Raw genomic sequence first — 10,000 nt, forward strand, 5'->3', positions numbered from 1 at the left:
ATATTATATTATATTATATTATATATACATATGTCGTCATCAACTGGTTTCCTTGGACGTGCTCCTAGCTAGTCTATTCATAAGTCTGTGAACTCAGAGGGTGAGTTCATTCACCACATTCTCTCTGGGTTCATTCACCGTACTACACACGCGAGCGACATTGCCCCGAGGTGGGTCATGTGTGCCATACCCAGCTTGACCTTACCCACGGCGTACCCACTTTACGTACCCAGAAATTAATTCATTACTATGTAGAACACAAAAGACAGCTGGGTTCGTCAGGTTGCAGGCGATTCTGGCTCTTATTTTAAGACACCAGAGAGTAGAAGCGCGGTTGAAGCGCCTCGCTGCCGCTAATTGTGGTGTTGTGTATGAATGAATTTGAGATGGGACACGAACTTGGACCTTGTAGCACCCAGCGTGGCAGCCTTGTGCTACTGCCCCAGTCTCCAGGAATGAAGATGCCCCTGCCGTTAACGCATCTAATTTTGACACACACCGAGGGATGACACAAGGGCTGGAATTCTAGCACATGTTTTTTTTGTATACTGAAGTGATTAGCTTGAGGTAAAAAAGGGGTTATGTGGGAGGGTGAGGAGAGCAGGTGGTTGGGTAGTGGGAGAGGAGGATGTTTTAGCAGATATTGTGGCAAGTGAGTGGTAGGATGCCCCTTGTGCCCCGGGTCATGCCCGCAGCAGGGACGGCGGGTACGCTTCCTCCCTCTAGGGTAGGGGGGTGGTTGGACGGGTAATAGGGTGGGGGGGGGGGAGGATATCAGCGAGATATCTTGATATGAAGCATTACGGGGGTTTGGGGGTTTGGATAAGGTGGGCGATCTGGGAGGAGGATGACATATCTTGAGGTATATGGAGAGGATGGATGCTGGTCATCCGTATCATTAGCATACTCGTCAACATATCCACAGGCCCCTCCCCCCATATTATCTAATAGGTCGCATTCTTTACGGAGTCTACCAATCTGTTCAAAATGCGACTTATTAATAAGAATTAAAACAGCATTGTTGACGTTTTGTGTCCGTCGGCCTCGTTAGGCAGTGAACTACTTGCCTGCCATGCAAGGTGATGGAGAAGAATGTGAGAACAAACTAGTAGACCATGTTAAGAGAGGGAACTTTGCAACACAGCATCATCACAGGTTCAGTGATAGCAAATCTCTCTACAGGTTTAATAAAAAAAAAATTCTATGGCCAGGGAACACAAATTTGAAAAGAGGGAAAGGTGGGTAGACTGCTTGAAGAGGATTAAGACAGAGGAGACGACAATACGCTATATGAGATGACCTGGCCAAACTGAAGAAATGTTCCAAAAAATGGCTACTAGAGTTTAGCTCAAGTAAATGTAACGTAATGAAGCTAGGTGTAGTAATTAGAAGGCCAGACAGAAGGTACTAAATGGGAGATAAAATTCTTCATGAAATTTACAGAGAGAAGGATCTAGGGGTTGATATCAGACACCGAACCTGTCTCCTACAACCCACACTGAAATAATGTCATCATATTGTTTTCAGCGTCAGAGTAGCTAACAAATAGAATGTGAGTACAATTGAGTCAGTAGAGCCTCTCCCCACCACTCACAGCCTCTCCCCACCACTCACAGCCTCTTCCCACCACTCACAACCTCTCCCCACCACTCACAACCTCTCCCCGCCACTCACAACTTCCGCCAGCGTGGGGGAAGCTGGCCGTTAATCACTATCTGGAGGAAACATTAATATGAGGAAGCATTAGCAATTAACAAAGTTAAATGAAGTTGAAATCCATTAACAAAACATAAAGCCACATAAATACACTTGAATACCATTAACGAAACAAACAACCACATAACTCCAGTAAAAAACTCCAACAAGTAGTCTACAACAGTAGCCTCCTACAAGTACTCTACAACAGTAGCCTCCTACGGGTACTCTACAACAGTAGCCTCCTACAAGTGCTCTACAACAGTAGCCTCCTACAAGTGCTCTACAACAGTAGCCTCCTACGGGTACTCTACAACAGTAGCCTCCTACGGGTACTCTACACTCAGTACATGGACTATGTGCGTGATCAATTATGTGTTTTGTAAATAGCATTTATTCGTTGTAAATATATATTAATCTAACCATAAGGCGTGCGAGTGTGGTCTGTACCTCGCGTTCATCCTCCCTCATCCTTCCCCCTCCCTCACAGCTAATACACTCACCACCCCCTCCCCAACCCCACCTCCACGTCAAACCTCCAACCCCCTCAATACCACCCTCCCGCATCATCAACCTCATCAACGCAATCTATTCCTTACCCTTACTCAACCAACACCCCTCGGAACCACAACCACCCTCAACCCCTACCCCCTGTCAACTCCCTACCCACTGTCAACCCCCTACCCCTCTGTCAACCCCTACCCCCTGTCAACCCCATACCCCCTGTCAACCCCCTACCCCCTGTCAACCCCCTACCCCCGTCAACCTCCACCCCTGCCAACCCCCTACCCCCTGTCAACCCCCTACCCCCGTCAACCTCCACCCCTGCCAACCCTGTGTCGCGCCGACAACATAACTATGGTGGTCCTCTCTTATCCCGTCCATGTCAACTTAATGCCTGTGATAATGAGGTACACAGACTAGAGTAGTGGATGTGAATGTTGTATTAGAAACGGAGAGTGTGAAGTGACACACATGATGTGTGAGATATAGGTCGGGGGGTGGCATAGTGCGCAAGAGAAAGTCCAGGAAAACACACCCAGAGTGTTTCACTGGAGACAAGGGACCCCACTATAGCCTCGGGGAATATATGAGTACACACGCCTCCAAAACACTCACTCCCTACATCTCTCCCAACTACTTGGGCTGAACGGTAGAATGACGGTCTCGCGTCATGCAGGTCGGTGCTCAATCCCCCGACTGTCTAAGTGGTTGGGCACCATTCCTTCCCCCCCCCCCTCGCCCCATCCCAAATCCTAATCCTGATCCCTTCTCAGTGTTATATAGTCGTAATAAGCTTGGCATTTTCTCCTGATAGTTCCCTCCCTTCCCTTCATCTCTCCTGTCATATTCAACTGGAGTTTTCTTTCTAATGCTTCCCTGTCTAATTCGTTACGATAATTTAGTATTTGCTTTCGTCTCTTGCTCATCTGTGTCTCCAGTTTCCACCAATGTCCTTTCGTTCTATTGTAAGTGTTTTCTCAGTTTCCAATGGTAAGCATAGGTGAGTCACAACCGAAAGATCTAAGAGTTCAATCCCAGCGGCAAGACAGAAGTGTTTGGCTATCGTTTCCTTTCATCTGATGCTCCTGTTCACCTAGGCATAAATATAAAAGCGGGAGTTAGGCAACTGTTGGTTGTTGTATCCCTGGGATGATCAGTAACAGGGACCTAGGGACCTCAGGCAAACCGAACAGGCTTCCTGCCCCCGACTAAGAGTAACCATGATATCGCTATCATGTCTCCTACCCCTCTCTCTCTCTCTCTCTCCCTCCACTCTTCTCTTGTGTCTTTATCTCCAGCTTCTTATTCTTTGTAATCCATCCCAGGTTGTTCTGGGACGAAGCTGCTTTGCAAACTTCTGTACCTTTTCAAGTTCTCCTTTTAACTTTACTTTATCTGTGTACTTTTTGAGGTTGGGGGTCGCAGCTGTGCACTCCTTAAGATAGGTTAGTTACCGTCCAGTGTTCCTATGCCTACTTACTGAGGCTACTCGTATGGGCCAATAGGCCTTCTGCAGTTGCCTTTGTTCTTGTGTACTGAAGAATGTCCTGATATTCACCTGTTTCGAATACACTACTAACGTTATCCTATAAGATAAATCTTGTGTTCTTTCTTGAGTTGATTCAGGACGAGAGGTGAAGTTTGTGTTCACTGTGTACCGTCTTACGGCTGCTGTCTGCGGGGCTCATTCATCACCTTACATTTACTGATTGTTTATTTTCACCTCAGCAGTAATATCGGTCATTCGTCTTAATACTTTCTTTCATTAACTATGTCTTGATTGCCTTGTTAATATTATTATACAAGATTTTGAGGCCCTTTGTGGATTGTTTGTCCCCTGCGCCGTCAGTGCGTGTTGTTTATTGTCCCCAGGAAGCAGCCCGTAGCAGCTGTCTAACTCCCAGGTACCTATTTACTGCTAGGTAACAGGGACATCACGGTGAAAGAAACTGCCCATTTTGTTTCTCGCCGGCGCCGGGAATCGAACCCCGGTCCACAGGACTACTTACTCCTGTCCATTTAGCCATTGGCACCGCAGTGTGTGTATGTGTGTGTACTCACCTATTTGTAGTCACCTATTTGTGCTTGCAGGGGTTGAGCTTTGGCTCTTTGGTCTCGCCTCTCAACCGTCAATCAACTGGTGTACAGCTTCCTGAGCCTACTGGGCTCTAACCCAGTGTGTGTGTGTGTGTGTGTGTGTGTGTGTGTGTGTGTGTGTGTGTGTGTGTGTGTGTGTGTGTGTGTGTGTGTGTGTGTGTGTGTTCGCGCGCGCGCGCGCGCACCAGTTGTAAGCACTCCTCAGTGTACACATGGCCTCTCTGAATGCTCTTTAACACTCAGAAAGCAATGCACGAAGCTTTCTACGTTAAGGGGAATCTTTGCCCTTTTATCGGTCGTTATACAACATGAATGGATCATTTATATTTGAAACAAGGTGGTAATGAGAATAACCCGTCGTTACCAAGACGTGCCGAGCGACCGGACAGGCATTACTTGACGAAATGCATCTAGAGCGACGGCCCATTACCTGTGGGAAACGGACTGAAAGTCTTATTATAGCTTGACAAAGTTCGTACTACGTGGACTCGGGGCCCCTGAGGGTAGAGGGAAGTAAAGAGTTGTGGGAAGGGGCAGAGTGAGAGAGGGAGAGAGGGAGAAAGAGAGAGATAAAAGCCTTGGGCAGAAAGGAAAAGCGGAAACAGTAGCCGCTGTGGCTTGATCTCTGTTACAACTTTGTTTCCCCTCCGGCCACCCCCCCCCCCCCCACCCCAACCTTACCTTTCTGCCCCCCCCCCTCTTACCTTTCTGCTCCACCACCCCCCTTACCTTTCTGCTCCCCCCCCCCCCTCATGTCTTCCACCCACGCACATATACTATATATTTTTATACTATTAAGCATTTTTATATGCAAATATCAAGAAACTGATATACTTGAATGATTTCTTAATAATTTAACACCAGTATATATGTTAAATACATGAATATATAGACCAGATGAACTGTATAAGTAGATGCGTTTTCTCGTCGTTCACACTGTCCTATCTCACTGTGGGTGTTCCACATAGATATACAAATCTACTAGTCTTTTGACGCAGATTTTCTTGTTATATTTGTTGTCATTTTCAGAGATAAGTAATAATCTTTGCTGGACAAAGACAAAAGTGTAGGAGCGTTATGAGGATAAACAGGTTCGGTTACAGTGATGAGATCTCTTATATGTCTCTGTGACACAGTGATATGCCATAAGATGAGCATGCACAGGTAAGCTGCAACAGCAGATGCAATCAATGGGTGTCCAACGTCTTGAGAGTAATTACCACAATGGTCAGTCTGATGGGCCATCTTAGATTCCCTATCAAACAGTTTTAGCACCTAGCCATTGTCACTGAGAATGGAAATGACCATTTCCGACCACATGGGGCTGTGAGAGCGGGACGTGGACCCAACGAGGCTATTACCCTGCACGCTGTGTAACGGGTGTGAGGCAGTAGGAGTGGAGAGGTGTTCTGCAGGTAAATCACTACAATACACCTGGTTAATAGTAAGTTTACTGAGCAGTGAACCAGGGGCTGAGAGGCACCAGCAGTGTGCCGGGGGCTGAGAGGCACCAGCAGTGTGCCGGGGGCTGAGAGGCACCAGCAGTGTGCCGGGGGCTGAGAGGCACCAGCAGTGTGCCGGGGGCTGAGAGGCACCAGCAGTGTGCCGGGGGCTGAGAGGCACCAGCAGTGTGCCGGGGGCTGAGAGGCACCAGCAGTGTGCCGGGGGCTGAGAGGCACCAGCAGTGTGCCGAGGGCTGAGAGGCACCAGCAGTGTGCCGGGGGCTGAGAGGCACCAGCAGTGTGCCAGGGGCTGAGAGGCACCAGCAGTGTGCCGGGGGCTGAGAGGCACCAGCAGTGTGCCGGGGGCTGAGAGGCACCAGCAGTGTGCCGGGGGCTGAGAGGCACCAGCAGTGTGCCGGGGGCTGAGAGGCACCAGCAGTGTGCCGGGGGCTGAGAGGCACCAGCAGTGTGCCAGGGGCTGAGAGGCACCAGCAGTGTGCCGGGGGCTGAGAGGCACCAGCAGTGTGCCGGGGGCTGAGAGGCACCAGCAGTGTGCCAGGGGCTGAGAGGCACCAGCAGTGTGCCGGGGGCTGAGAGGCACCAGCAGTGTGCCGGGGGCTGAGAGACACCAGCAGTGTGCCAGGGGCTGAGAGGCACCAGCAGTGTGCCGGGGGCTGAGAGGCACCAGCAGTGTGCCAGGGGCTGAGAGGCACCAGCAGTGTGCCGGGGGCTGAGAGGCACCAGCAGTGTGCCAGGGGCTGAGAGGCACCAGCAGTGTGCCGGGGGCTGAGAGGCACCAGCAGTGTGCCAGGGGCTGAGAGGCACCAGCAGTGTGCCGGGGGCTGAGAGGCACCAGCAGTGTGCCAGGGGCTGAGAGGCACCAGCAGTGTGCCGGGGGCTGAGAGGCACCAGCAGTGTGCCGGGGGCTGAGAGGCAATAAGGAGTTACTGCCACCCATGAGGGAGTGGGTGGTGGGCACAGGGGAGGGGAAGAGGAAGTGTTTAGTGACGTGGAACTATTTAGGAGGCAGCCTAGTGGTAATTGACCGCTGGAGGCGTGGGGGGGGGGGTCCTGGTGAGAGGCAGGCCACACGGGCCAAAGGTGTTCCTCGTACTGCTATTACTGTACTGATATTATTGTTAGTACTTCTTCCCTTCTAATGTTACTTCCATTATGAAGTTACTTCCCTTCTGAAGTTACTTCCCTTCTGATGTTTCTTACCTTCTGAAGTTACTTCTCTTCTGAAGTTACTTCCCTTCTAATGTTACTTCTATTCTGAAGTTACTTCCCTTCTGAAGTTACTTCCCTTCTGAAGTTACTTCCCTTCTAATGTTACTTCTATTCTGAAGTTACTTCCCTTCTGAAGTTACATCCCTTCTGAAGTTACATCCCTTCTGAAGTTACATCCCTTCTGAAGTTACTTCCCTTCTGAAGTTACTTCCCTTCTGATGTTTCTTACCTTCTGAAGTTACTTCCCTTCTGAAGTTACTTTCCTTCTGAAGTTACTTCCCTTCTGAAGTTACTTCCCTTCTGAAGTTACTTCCCTTCTGAAGTTACATCCCTTCTGAAGTTACATCCCTTCTGAAGTTACTTCCCTTCTGAAGTTACTTCCCTTCTGAAGTTACTTCCCTTCTGATGTTACTTCCCTTCTGATGTTTTTTCCCTTCCAAAGTTACTTCTCTGGTAGATATTATTTCTCTTCCTATATTACTTTGCTTCTGATGTTACTTTTCTAATTAATATTTTTACTGATGTTATTGCTGTTGTGTCTGCAACTGTTCCCTGCAGGTGTTACGTGCATGTGTTAATGTTACTGTTCCTGCAGGTGTTACGTGCATGTGTTAATGTTACTGTTCCTGCAGGTGTTACGTGTATGTGTTAATGTTACTGTTCCTGCAGGTGTTACGTGCATGTGTTAATGTTACTGTTCCTGCAGGTGTTACGTGTATGTGTTAATGTTACTGTTCCTGCAGGTGTTACGTGCATGTGTTAATGTTACTGTTCCTGCAGGTGTTGAAAATAACAGCAAGGTAAATAGGTATGCAAGCGTTGTGTGGATTACGCTGATGTAAACACACGTATGGTAATAGTGGAGGTGTGTGTGTGTGTTTATATAGAGCTCCTCGTAACATAGAGCTGACAGTGTTAGCTTATGACTCTGTAGCTGCTGCTGTCGTTGTTGGTGGTGTTGTTGTTGGTGTTGGTGGTGGTGGTGCTGTTGTTGTTGCTGCTGCTGTCCAGCTGAGATTGCTGTGGCTACAGGTGACGTTACAGCTGTCTCCACCCCACCCCCCCACCCCCTCCTTACCCACTTCCTAACACTCGTGGGGTCTGGTGGCTGAGCGGACAGAGCGCAGGACTCGTAATTCTGTGGCCCGGGTTCGATTCCCGGACCAGGCAGAAACAAATGGGCAAAGTTGCCCATCCTGATGGGCAACTTTCATCATCCTGATGCCCCTGTTACCTAGCAGTAAATAGGTACCTGGTAGTTAGACAGCTGTTACGGAGCTGCTTCCTGGGTGTGTGTGTGTGTGTGTGTGTGAGGAGGGGGAAGAACTATTAGTTAGTAGTTAGTTACAGTTGATTGACAGTTGAGAGGCGGGTCGAAAGAGCAGAGCTCAACCCCCGCAAGAACAACTAGGTGAATACACACACACACACACACACACACACACACACACACACACACACACACACACACACACACACACACACACACACACACACACAAGTTGTTATGAAATACTTTCATTAATCAATGACAACACCTGTACATTGTAATCAACACCATGTGAGTGTTTGCAGAGAGTGAAGAGCACTGTTGGCGATTGACTAGTACTGTCTGAGCACAGTGCACGAGTGAGGCGGTGAACGTGGCGGCCATAATAAGTTGGTGACCCCAGTACACTCAACCGGACCTGCAGTGTACAAGTCCGACTCCCACTACAAGTGACCAGACCATCACCTGGGAAGCTCTCTCACAGTACAAGTGACCAGACCATCACCTGGGAAGCTCTCTCTCACAGTACAAGTGACCAGACCATCACCTGGGAAGCTCTCTCACAGTACAAGTGACCCAACCCGTTCTCGCAAATTTAATAAGTCAATATTGACTTATTTAATAAGTGCATAGGTGACATACTTAACATAATAGTTTCCCTTGAAAAGCTTCATAGAAAACACCGACCTTACCTAACCTACTTAGTATGTTAAGATAAGCATCTTATTGCTTCGTAATTACAATTATTACCTAACCTATAATAGGTATAGGTTAAGTAATAATTGTAATTACGAAGTAATAAGATGCTTATCTTAAGATACTAACAAGGTTAGGTAAGGTGGGTGTTTTCTATGAATCTTTTTAAGGGTATCTATTATGTTTAGTATATCACCTATGCACGTAGTTAATAAGTCAATATTGACTTTACGATTTTGCGAGAACGGGTTGAGTGACCAGACCATCACCTGGGAAGCTCTCTCACAGTACAAGTGACCAGACCATCACCTGGGAAGCTCCCTCACTACAAGTGACCAGACCATCACCTGGGAAGCTCCATCACTACAAGTGACCAGACCATCACCTGGGAAACTCTCACAGTACAAGTGACCAGACCATCACCTGGGAAGCTCCATCACTACAAATGACCAGACCATCACCTGGGAAGTTCCATCACTACAAGTGACCAGACCATCACCTGGGAAGCTCCATCACTACAAATGACCAGACCATCACCTGGGAAGCTCCCTCACTACAAGTGACCAGACCATCACCTGGGAAGCTCTCTCACTACAAGTGACCAGACCATCACCTGGGAAGCTCTCTCACAGTACAAGTGACCAGACCATCACCTGGGAAGCTCCATCACTACAAGTGACCAGACCATCACCTGGGAAGCTCCCTCACTACAAGTGACCAGACCGTCACCTGGGAAGCTCCATCACTACAAGTGACCAGACCATCACCTGGGAAACTTGCTGGTAGATGAAGCAGAAAGAGTGGAGGAGCCTGGGAAGTGGAGTTGAGGTAGTGACCACATGAATGATGCCGGAGGCCTCGCCTGGGGAACTGCCTCGCCCCACACTGCTGTTCCTGTCTGGCCAGATGCTCCGCTCTGGGGTTTGGTCTCGCCTATCTTGGCTTGCAGAGGCTGTGCTGCAGCTCTTGGTACCCGTCGTGTTAACCATCAAAACGAATATCTTGGTACTTGGCTGCAGGTCGGTACTACTAGGAGGTGGTGCCTGGTGGTTGTAAGTCCACCTGG

General features: G+C 48.7%; 1 long non-coding RNA gene across 1 annotated transcript in view; it reads left to right on the top strand.

Annotated features, from left to right (window-relative positions):
* LOC138366655 (uncharacterized) overlaps positions 1-10,000 on the top strand; it is a 253,291-nt gene that overhangs the window by 219,867 nt on the left and 23,424 nt on the right. The gene's annotated exons all lie outside the window — the stretch shown is intronic.

Source organism: Procambarus clarkii, chromosome 20 (assembly GCF_040958095.1).
Source record: "Procambarus clarkii isolate CNS0578487 chromosome 20, FALCON_Pclarkii_2.0, whole genome shotgun sequence".
Lineage (NCBI taxonomy): Eukaryota > Metazoa > Arthropoda > Malacostraca > Decapoda > Cambaridae > Procambarus > Procambarus clarkii.